The 12,373-nt window shown below is 34.6% G+C and overlaps 2 protein-coding genes across 2 annotated transcripts in view; one reads left to right on the top strand and one right to left on the bottom strand.

The window, feature by feature from the left end:
- LOC123530028 (titin homolog) overlaps window positions 1-5,590 on the bottom strand; it is a 39,326-nt gene extending 33,736 nt beyond the window's left edge. Inside the window, exon 1 of the mRNA XM_045310712.2 lies at window positions 5,481-5,590. The gene's annotated coding sequence lies outside the window, so the exon portion shown is untranslated. The remainder of the gene's footprint in view (window positions 1-5,480) is intronic.
- A 101-nt stretch (window positions 5,591-5,691) lies between these two features.
- LOC123529779 (uncharacterized) overlaps window positions 5,692-12,373 on the top strand; it is a 30,185-nt gene continuing 23,503 nt past the window's right edge. Inside the window, exon 1 of the mRNA XM_045310301.2 lies at window positions 5,692-5,821. The gene's annotated coding sequence lies outside the window, so the exon portion shown is untranslated. The remainder of the gene's footprint in view (window positions 5,822-12,373) is intronic.

Here is a 12,373-nt window from a genome sequence, read left to right as displayed (position 1 = left end):
AATGGTTTTCCATGTTCAGGCCCCTGTGGCCTTGACCTATAACAGAGTGAACCTAAAATCGTTAGGGGTCATCTACTCTGCATGACCAATCATCCTATGAAGTTTCATCATTCTGGGTCAAGTGGTTCTAGAGTTACTGACCGGAAATGGTTTTCAATGTTCAGGCCCTTGTGACCTTGACCTTTCACAGAGTGACCCTAAAATCGTTAGGGATCATCTACTCTGCATGACCAATCATCCTATTAAGTTTCAACATTCTGGGTCAAGTGGTTCTCAAGTTACTGACCAGAAATGGTTTTCAATGTTCAGGCCCCTGTGACCTTGACCTTTAATGGAGTGACCCCAAAATCGATAGGGGTCATCTACTTTGCATGTACAATCATCCTATGAAGTTTCAACATTCTGGGTCACGTTGTTCTCTAGTTATTGATCAGAAATGGTTTTCCATGTTCAGGCCCCTGTGACCTTGACCTTTGATGGAGTGACCCCAAAATCAATAGGGGTCATCTACTCTTCATGACAAATCATCCTATGAAGTTTCAACATTCTGGGTCAAGTGGTTCTCTAGTTATTGATCGGAAATGGTTTTCAATGTTCAGGCCCCTGTGACCTTGACCTTTGACATAGTGACCCCAAAATCAATAGGGGTCATCTACTCTTCATGACCAATCATCCTATGAAGTTTCAACATTCTGGGTCAAGTGGTTCTCTAGTTATTGATCGGAAATGGTTTTCAATGTTCAGGCCCCTGTGACCTTTACCTTTGACTGAGTGACCCCAAAAACAATAGGGGTCTTCTACTCCAGCAGCCCTACAACCCTATGAAGTTTGAAGGTTCTAGGTCAAATGGTTCTCCAGTTATTGCTCGGAAATGAAGTGTGACGTACGGACGGACGGACGGACAGGGCAAAAACAATATGTCTCCTGGGGGAGACATAATAACAAGAGCTGTCCGTAAGACAGCCAAGCTCGACTATTCGAAATATTGTCACAGAAGCAGGAAATTATTACCCAAAATGTTAAATATCAAAAGAGTTTTAAGTTCGAAAGGGGACATAATTTGACCAAAATGCATATCAGAGTTATGGGACTTGATGCTATCAACTAGTTTTATAACCCCGAAGAAAAATGTTAAGTTTCAATTCCATATCTGCATTAGTTTTGGAGATAGTAACTTGCATGTAAAACTTTAACCAGAATTTTCTAAGTCCAAAAGGGGGCATAATTTGCCCAAAATACATGTCAGAGTTATGGGACTTGATTCTGTCAACTAGTTTTATAACCCCAAAGACACATGTGAAGTTTCAATTCAATATCTGCATTAGTTTTGGAGATAGTAACTTGCATGTAAAACTTTAACCAGAATTTTCTAAGTCCAAAAGGGGGCATAATTTGCTCAAAATACATGTCACAGTTATGGGACTTGACCCAGTGAGGTAGGTAATTGATCTAGAAAAAGAAAAAATAAGTTTTAAATCCATATGCCTTTTAGTAATAGCTGTATGTACTTGCACGCAAAACTTTAACCAGAATTTTCTAAGTCCAAAAGGGGGCATAATTTGGCCAAAATACATGTCAGAGTTATGGGACTTGACCTAGTGATGTAGGTAATTGACCTAGAAAAAGAAAAAATAAGTTTCAAATCTATATGCCTTTTGGTAATAGCTGTATGTACTTGCACGCAAAACTTTAACCAGAATTTTCTAAGTCCAAAAGGGGGCATAATTTGGCCAAAATGAAGGTCAGAGTTATGGGACTTGCTGCTATCAACTAGTTTTATTACCCCGAAGACACATGTGAAGTTTCAATTCAATATCTACATTAGTTTTGGAGATAGTAACTTGCATGTAAAACTTTAACCAGAATTTTCTAAGTCCAAAAGGGGGCATAATTTGCTCAAAATACATGTTAGAGTTATGGAACTTGACCCAGTGAGGTTGGTAATTGACCTAGAAAAAGAATAAATAAGTTTCAAAGCTATATGCCTTTAAATGATAGCTGTATGTACTTGCATGCAAAAACTTAACAAAGGTGTGACGCCGACGCCAGGGTGAGTAGAATAGCTAGACTATACTTTGAATAGTCAAGCTAAAAATTGTTTAGGTATCTTGAAATAAATGCTATATTTCTTAGGAAGGCTTTAAAACTTAATTAATGACAAACTTTATGTTAGGGAAACATAATTATGAGAATTTGCTGTTTTTACTACTTTTTACGATCGATGAAAATCGAAAAGCGTTTGTCATGCTTTACTCCAGGTAAACTGTCTCGATTATAAATATCTATATTTTGAAGTCATTAGTCACTACTTCTGCTATAGTGCCATTGGTTAAGACGACTGGAAAATGTCTTTATTGCCGCGGCGGTCCGTGGTTCGATTCCAGACACGGTCATCTTTTTTTCTTGATTTGGAACTTTTAAAATATTTTAGAAACAAAAATTCATATATCTAATGTTCATAATATGACCAAACTTCAATTTGAAAGAAAGATTATTTTTTAGCAAAATCTGGAGGCATGCTGCTTTATATAAATTTTTGTTTTCATTATTAACATTTTAATGGCTCCTATGACATTACAATCGGATCAACCCTTAAACATGTCAATAGTAAGCTGTATTTTTCCATCCAGTATTTAGAGAAGTACTATTCCGATAACTTGGAAAGTTTTTTATGGTGGCTTATTTCTGCATACAACAATCACATAAATTTCATGAAAATTTTATGAGCTTTCGCGGAAAAACAACACTTTTCGCGAAAAAAATTGAATAAACTCGTGAATTTAGGAGTCGTTTTCATGAAAATATTACCTGGTTATCGAGACTGTATGTCAAAATAGTGCCCATGCAGTCCTGCATAAAGATAACTTTATAAAGACAACTTCTGTTTTTATGAAAAAATAGAAAGTTTCGCTAAAACCTTTTATTTTCATGAAAACAAAAATTTTGTTGCCATATTTCCGCATATACTTACCGGTAAGCAGATAATTTTGGCGTTTTACAGTTTTCATGAAAACGATCAATCTTTAATGAAAGCTTTTTAAAATTTTCACGATATTCTTTTTTTTCTTGAAAGTTTATAAGATTTTCATGATATTTTCAAGATTATCAAGAAAATTCATTTTTCACGATAACATGCATGGTTTAGCAAAAATAGCCTTAATTATTAATTTGTTATCGCATACAGGAGCTGGTACAATCGTGAATTTTTTCACTTAAAACAAGAACTTTTTTTTCATGAAAGGTTCTGCTTAAGTGGATGCAGAAATATGCCACCATAGATTTTAAACAAAGAATAGGCAGATAGGCAGCGGATACTTGGACAGATGTTCTACAAAACTAAATTTTACTTCAGACAAAACGCATGTCATCTCATCTCTGATGCTGTAAAAGTTACATATAAACCAATTTTTATTAATTTTATAAATTCTGCTATGCAAAAGATAAAATTAATTTTGTTCTTGTGTTCATTAAATAATATTATGTCCAAAACAAGACACTGTGTCACATGTGCTTACAATACAACAAAAAAGAAATGTTTGAAAAGAAATAGTTTAGCAGTTTTGATGTGAAAGTATCATTTATGTATGTGCAAGGCATTTGTTTATTTATAACAACTTCTTTGTAATTCAATTAGATGTTAATGAAGAGTTAAATACTTCTATTATATAGCAAGTATGTGATAAAATATCTGCCAGAGTGACAAAATCATTTTTTATCATCAACTAATGGAGTAAAAAACAATGTTACAGTATTGGCTATTTCTGGACACAACATGGAAATACTGACACAAGGCAAGATTTAGTACACAGAAAAAATATATATGGAATAAATCTGTATACAGAATTATTGTACATTTGTAAAGGTCTGTAAATTGTTAAAGGTATTACATTTTTACACTAGCATACAGCCTCCAAGTCATAACTGTATTTGTAAACAATTTTTTTTTAAAGTAAAAAGTCAGTAAGAAACAAGACCTATCACTAATGGTGATGAATATCCCCAGACAGCAGCTCAGTGGAACTGGGGTATTGAAAATTGATACATTCCATTTGTAGATTGCACAGGGAGAAAATGTACAAAGATGCACAAAAAATGTTGTTCAAAACTGTATATGGATAAGATCTCCAAATTTCTTGCTGTACCTTAGAAAGAAGAAAGTAGGTCAGTAGGTTAAAATCAAGGTCACTGAAAGTCAGTTTTAGATGTGTGTTCAAAACTGTACAAACATTTCAAATTCTATGGCAATATATCTTCAAAACGAACTCAGTCAGTAGGTCATGGTCAAGGGACCGTGTGATAACTAAGGGCCACCAACAAGTTATACTTAACAGCATATGAAGTATGTTAGAAAATTATTGAAGTTTTTTCCAATGTAACTCTATTCACATATGAAACAAATAAAGGGCCATAACTTCGTGAAAAATCATTCAAATGGAAGAGCATCGCACATGTACAACTACACTTGGTACTGATGATAATAATCAATAAGGTATTAAGTCTGGCAAACAATGACTGAGAAATAGCCCGGACAAACTTTTTCCATATACATATGAAACAAAATATAATAAAGGGCCAAATCTATGTGAGAAATCAATCAAATGGAACGTGTTTTGCACATGCAAAACTTGACTTGATACCAATGATAATTACAAGGTCTGATAAAAGTCTGGAATACAATGACTTAAAAAATAGCACAGACAAATTTTTTTCCATATACAAATAAAGAAAAAATTAATAAAGGGCAATAACTAAGTGAAAAATCCTAATGGAACCCGCTTTGCACATGCACAACTAGGCTTAGTACTGATAATATATAGTTACAAGATTTGATGGAAATCTGGCAAATAATTGCTGAGAAATAGCACGGACAAATTCCTTCTACAGACTGACCAAGACCAACAGAGCAGAATCCAGTATCTGGGGGTATAATAAAAAAGTATGAGAAAGTACACAATTTTAAACAAGTGTTCTATTTACATACAAGGGAGCAACATATATTTTTATAACTTCAAATCAATTATGGCCTGTGTCTATCAATATATGTGCTAATCCGTTTTAGTATCAAATGTTATATTATTTATTATTCAAACAGAACAACATTTTTAATACTTTTTTCAGCTTACTTCAAAAGCGTAACTGTCATTAAGATATTTTAGTAATTTCCAATTCAAATGTGTTTTAAAAAAAATGTGTTAGGTCAATGCATCCAAGTTTTTAATGTAGTCCTACCATGATCATGCTTTTACTTATTTAAGACCCTCGATAAATAAACCTGCTATACAAGGAGACTGCAGGAAGATGTGAATAGAGCATTAAACAAATAATCATCGTTCTAATTATTTTGCAAACACAGTTTGCTCAAGTAAACAGCACACAATCACAAAAATTGCAGGGATTCATCGTCCAATTTCTCTTCGCAGGAATGGACAATCCCTTAAACACTTCATGATTCATAGCTAGAATACATAAAATAAACCTACTGCTTCCAGAAAATTGGCCTCGGATATCTCATTATGCAGCAAACGATGAAAATAATAAAATGTCTACATTACAATACACATTCCGTCGGCCATTGCTAAATATAGCAAATCAATTCACTGAACGGCACTGAATGGCATAAGCTGTACCGATTGGATGCGGCTCATCAAAAGAAAAAGAAACCTAACCAATCGAATAGAGGCAGAGCTAGACAGGAAATGGCGCCAAGGTACGAGAGCTGGAAAGTTAATGTTTTGCACAAATACATGATCGCAGGACAAACTGACGACCCGAGCGTCGCCAAATGTTTGCAGATGAATAAATTGAGGTTTTAACTTTATTTGTAAGTATTCAGTTCTAAGTTACACGACATGTTTCTTTCATTGTAGACCACAAAATTGTCGCGGAATCAGCTGGTAAACCAGGTGCGCGCTAAATTGAGCTGTCAAAAATAACAGAGGTTGCGTCACAAAGAGAAAATAATATTCTGTTCGCATAAATTTTGTTTGAAGTGATCTACAGCGTTATTGCATTGATCACTTTCTCTCTGTACAAATATATATTTTGAAACTAAAGTTATTTAGGAAAAACCAAAGTCGAGCAAGAAGAAACACCCTAACTTACCCTTGGAGCCCAAGACATTAGATGCATGGAGGACAAGATCGTTCCAGCTTTGCAAAACACACCTGTGTCTAGTGATCAGGTAACAAGCGTTAGACACCATCTGTTCCAAGCAAGGAGTCTACTGGACTCCCAACTTTGAAAATCAATGAGTCCAATCCATGCATGTATAAAAGGGAGTCCAAATCAACAATGATCATACTACATTTCAATTTTGGAAGTGTCGTGTATTAGCCATGTATAATTTTTTTTTGCCACGATGCCTGAAATGTTCTCTCCCTCTTACTTTCGTATGCTTTAAAGTTTTCTTTCTCTGACAGTGTTTTTGGTTTCTTTGATGGTGGTTGATATCTCATTAACAAAACGCTCCATCTTCGTACCAAATTTAGTAAACTGACAATTCGTTATTGATTTTGACCTTGATGTTTTGTTTACGAAGATATTTTTACGTGAACACCGGCAAAACAGACTGTTTTATTTTACCTATTGAATAACAGCAGTGTTTCATTAGCGGCTACGCGATCAGTGTGAAATACCGAAAACAAGTCTATGTAAACTGACTGTTTTGGTTTTTCGAGTATTTATAGGTGCAAGATAGGGCGGAAACATGGTGAGAAAAATTAATGCTTTCAGATACATTTATTTTTGGATTACTGCATTTTTTTAGGAGTCCAATGGACTCCCTGGGCTCAAAATCAGTGAGTCTGATTCGAATTTGAAAGAGTCTAGGACTCCAGTTAGTGTCAAATGCTGGTAAACAGACCTTTAGACCTTGTTCAAGGTCATTGACGATGACTTGAGCATTATATTTCTAATTTCAAATAAACTATTTACAATTTTTTTTTTTGTAATAACAGCAACTTTTTTAAGCTTATCATAACTTTTACCAGCAATTACCTTATACACTGCAGTAATACTGTAGGGATAATGCATGTTTTTTCATGTTATAACGTCTGCAGAATCCTGAGGGATTCTGAAGATGTTATAACATGAAATGAACACGACATTGTGCTAAAGCAATTCTAGCATAAAACGCGAAAAAAAAACTAATAAATGAATACATTCTCCATCAACATCATTAGATTTCCATGAAATGTGCAGGAACATCTGAGTTGTTTTTTTTTTCACATTGACGTCATTTCCATTTGAATTATCCGTTTTGGGGCCGTAATACGTTTACGCTTTGCCATGGAATACCCATATATAAGAAGGTGTTTTAACAGCATGTGAGCGCGAAAATCTCTGTATACACACGTTTTTTATCCTGTTAAAACTCCCCCTGAAAAGTTACAAGAACAGCAGTTTTATGCTAGAATGTACATAATAGTACATGTATATTGATTACCTAACTCTAGACTCCATGTCTAGAGGTCAGGTTACCAGGCCCCTACTACGGCCCTAGCCACGTCCTCTTTCCAAACTTTGTGTGGTTAATCAACAAAGGTACAAATGCACCTAAAGAAATATTTTGCAGTCTTCTTTTAACAAATGACTTTGGAAAAGTGTAACTATTAATGAAACATATTTAATTTTTAGGTCAACTTTTCGAAGAAAAAGTAGAGCTATTGCACTTGCCCCGGTGTCGGCGTCGGCATCGCCGTTGGTTAAAGTTTTTGATAAAGTCAAGTATCTCAAATATATCAAAGTCTACACCAGGAGAAACAATCCCCATAACTCTGGTTTGACAGAATTATGCCCCTTTTTAACTTAGAATTTTTGGTTCAAGTTTTTGATAAAGTCAAATATCTCTGTTACTATCAAAGCTTTTGACTTGAAACTTAAAATACTTATTTACCATCAAAGTCTACACCCGGAGATACAATCCCCATAACTTTGATTTGTATTCTGACAGAATTGTTGCCCTTTTTAACTTAGAATTTTTTGTTAAAATTTTTGATAAAGTCAAATATCTCTGTTATTATTAAAGCTTTTGACTCAAAATAGTTATTTACTATCAAAGTCTACACCAGGAGACACAATTCCCATAACTCTGATTTGAATTTTGACAGAGATATGTCCCTTTTTAACTTGGAATTTTTTTTACTGGCAAAGCTCTAATTCAGAGTCAAGCACTGAGAAAAGTCGAGCGCGCTGTCTTACGGACAGCTCTTGTTATTTTTGCCATTTACATGAACAGTTTCTACTGTACAGTTTATCAAAAATTTGACATGAAATATTTCTTGCCAAAAGTGACCAGTACATGCCAGGTTGGATACAACGTTCAGTGTGTGACACTAGAGAGTTTGAGATTTCAACCTTCGCCTTCCCCTTCAACGTCTCTTGCGAAGTTAACGTATGAAGTTGAAGTCCGATTAAAATTCCTTGAGATTTCAAACATTAGAATGAACCTTACTTCTTTTAATCCGCCCATTCAATTTATCCGTAATTATGATCGTATTTTTCGTGCATTTTGATATTAATTGTCCGAAAGGGCAGGAATTTTACAAGAGGTTTTAAAAATGAAAAGAATGAAAATTAAATGAAAAAAAAACCATTTCAATTAATATAATCATCGCATGGATATTAGAGCGATTACCTAAAAAAACAACAAAAAAAACAAAAACTAAAACAACAACAACAAAAAAAACACGATAAAACAATGTGAACAATGTAAAAACTCGTTAGTGTTGCTCCAAACATTTAGGTTTTATATAAAATTATGTCAGTATAGTCAGTATACAATGCACGATTGTAAATCATACACGAGAGGAAATAAAAATGATTATTACATACCTAAAATTATTTTCCATTGGGTTTCAATGGACCGCGATCGTGCAATATTTTTCCATATCATGACGTTGAACGCTTTCATATCGGACTAGTCCCAATCCGTGACTCTAGTTACCTCCCCTGACGGTCCGTCCATTGCGAATCTCGTTTCTTTAGATTTTTGTTGCTATTGTGTATTTGTTTAATTTGTAATTTATGCAACATTTTGTTTACTTTAACACTTTGATAGGGTAGGGGTAGGGTAGGGTCACACCGAGTTTCAAGACTGACTTTCTTTGTAAAATGTAAGAATCAAAGGGGGAATTAACCCACAATGTCTCTCTGCCAGGCTCTGGTTCCATGCATTTAAAAAATAGAGTTATCCCATACGGCTAACAGGAAACGTCTCTCATCATGATATCATAAATCTGAAATTGTCTGATACTTCAAAAGAATTTTCCGTCTTACTAGTACCATTTTATGTTTATAATTAAAACGCAATTGTCGTATAAAGTGTCCGACAGAAACAGATTGATTTTATTTGGATGTAAAAATAAAATGTTGCACCAAATGATAATCGCGCGTAATTATTTATTTTTCTAGTAAAATGACTGTCATGCCATGTGCCTCCATCCAGATTTTAGTCTTTGATGCCGAGTATGTGGATAGAGTAGATGTAAAAAGAATGAAGTTTCGACTTTCGTGATATCACATCTTCGGACGTTCAAAACTTCCCTTCATACGACAAAAAGGCCCATCTGGTGTAATCGATACCGCCTGGGGACACAAATATGCCGTAGAAGTTAAAGTTTGAACAAAATCTCAAAGTTTCTCAAAATCAGTTGATAACTTTACACTTCCAGGTTCAATTCAATGTGTTTAGTTAAAATCATTAGCCATACAAAACTTCATTATTCTTATACCTATTGATAGTGTTTCGCATCAAATTTAGTCTAATTATAAATATGGATAATCAAATAACTTAATAAGCAGAAATCCTGAAACTAAGCTTTTTATTTCGCATAGTAATAAAGCGAAGTCTTAGGCTTACGTGATATTACATGGAAAACTTTAGTAGCAACGTGTGATTTAAATAAAATACACGCATATCGGTGACGTTTTACCCAAAATATATATTAGATACGTTGAAGGGGAAGGCGAAGTTTGAAATCTCAAACTCTCTATTAACTTTTTAACACCTTAGCCAATGGGGCTATGGACTTCCAATTTTTTGTAGCCTGACAGAATTTTTCGTAGCCCCACTAATTTTTCGCTCAAGAATGAACAAGACTTCCATTCTAGTAATATTTAATTTCTTTCAATATACTGCTGTAGGTTGGTGAATATTGATATATTTCAGAAATTTGTATGAGTTTTTCAGAACTGATTTCAAAATCTGAAACAGTGTTCACAAAATTGTGCAGAAAGTCAACGACACAGAGTCATGAAAAGAGATCTAAACAGCTTTGTAGACATGGTAGACAAGAAATAGCTTGGCAGTAGACTGACCAGGGGTCTCACTAGGCCCATTATTTTTTTGGGAGAAGTCAATTATCCCTCAAACTGATTTAAGGAGAAGTGGGGAGACTTTAGGGAGAAGTTGGAAGGCTCCATTAATTTTTATATTTCTACCTCGACGCTGTGAATTGATTCAGTGACCACTCAATTTCTTAGTTACATCATTTTACAATACACATTTATACCGAGTCACCACTTGTGTGAACAGTTTCTCATTCGAATAAAACTGAAAGTAAACTGTGTCAAACCTAGAAATACATACCGGTATTCAAATCAATTCATCCATCAAAGTTAGTTTTACGAAGTTAATACTTTACATGTCGTTCTTTTACCATGGATACCAAATAATTGTGTCTATAATTTCAATTAATCGCATATGTAATTGACAGTTCTTTAGAAAACGACTCGCACGTGTTGACAATTAAATGCTAAGTGTCAAAGACGTAACTTCAGCACTGATTGGCCTATTACAATTGCCTCTGGTGAAACCGATAATTTGATTTGCTTTCACACTTCTCGTAAAAATCTCACAAGTACCTGAAATAGGCGGAGCTTAAATTATGCTATCGGCGAGTGTGTATGTGTATTCAACGCACGATATGACATGATGGAAATTGTCAAAAGATTAGCGGGTGCGCATCCAAAAAAAACTCGGGCGACTTGAATTCGCTTTGAGATTGGATTTGAGCGAAGTTTGAAGCTTCAAAGCAACTATTTTGCTCCCACGTTTGCACTGATCTTTTTCGTAAATTTATTCCTCAGAATTTTTCATAGCCCGACGGGCTACGGTCTGCCGATTTTCTGTCGCCCGAGCCGAATTTTCATAGCCATTGGCAATCGGGCTACCGTTAATGTCGCACACTGAACATTGTTTCCATCTCAGAGCTATGAAGAGTACCAATCAGTCTTATTTGTTATCTGGACTTTTCAGAGAAAAAGTAGAGCTATTGCACTCGCCCCGGCGTAGGCACCACCATTGTTTTCTTATCCATATATAGTCAAATATTTGTTACTATTAAATCTATTGACTTGAAACTTAAAATAGTTATTTACTATCAAAGTCTTCACCAGGATAAACAATCCCCATAACTCTGGTTTGAATTTTGACTGTTTAATGCCCCCTTTTTAGCTCGACTCAGTGTGTGAAATAATCTGAATTCCAACTTGCCCTTAGGGCAACCTAGAACTGATTTCAACTTGCCCCCTTAGATTCCAACTTGCCCAGGATCTCTTCTTTAAAAACACGTTCAATCCCAGAACGTTCGGGCTAGTGCCTTTGAAATAGTACTAGCTAAACTTCAAGTTAACTTTGCTAGCCTGAAAATAATTTGTATTTCAGCATTGTATGAAATGAAACAGCATTGCTTTGTCGGAATACATTCCTGTAAATGAATAGTCATAATATTTTCTTTATTAGTTATTCTCTGAAAGTCTGAATAAAGGAAAACACAGCCTCCTGTGGCAACTCTGGCTCATCATAATCCTAATCATCAAAGTTATATTTCTCATTCACAGAAGGGCTTCCATAAGGATTCAATTTCACGGAGTCAGTACTGCCTAACATTCAGATTTTGCAGTCCCTTTTAAATTTTCTTGGAGTCCTATAGTATTACTTTGTACAGTGACCCTTATCATCATCATCATTATCATCATCAGGAATATCATCTTCATATTTAATTGGTTCAAAACATGGTGTAAAGTAATAGAATTTAAAGAAAAGGACCCCTAGCATAATAAGAAAACATTATATTTAACAAAAACTATTTTATAGTTTTATTATAAATATAGCAACAGTCAGCATAAAATTAATATTAAAATCAACAAACTAACTGTTCTTCCTCTACATAATGAAAATCCACAAAAAACACTAAAGTACAGTTTTATACTCTTGATGTAGAATTATGTCAAATTAGGTCAGTCACCTGGCAATGTCCAACCAGTTAACTTTCATCCCACATCAAAGAGCAATACCGAAAATCAATAAAGGAAAATTTGCCTTTGAAGTCAGCTGCCATGTGCTGGTGGTTTATTTCAGGCTGTCAAAATG

The sequence above is a fragment of the Mercenaria mercenaria genome, chromosome 13, assembly GCF_021730395.1.
Source record: "Mercenaria mercenaria strain notata chromosome 13, MADL_Memer_1, whole genome shotgun sequence".
Classification (NCBI taxonomy): domain Eukaryota; kingdom Metazoa; phylum Mollusca; class Bivalvia; order Venerida; family Veneridae; genus Mercenaria; species Mercenaria mercenaria.
The sequence above is the reverse complement of the archived record's forward strand: the minus strand, read 5'-3'. Positions and strand labels throughout refer to the sequence as shown.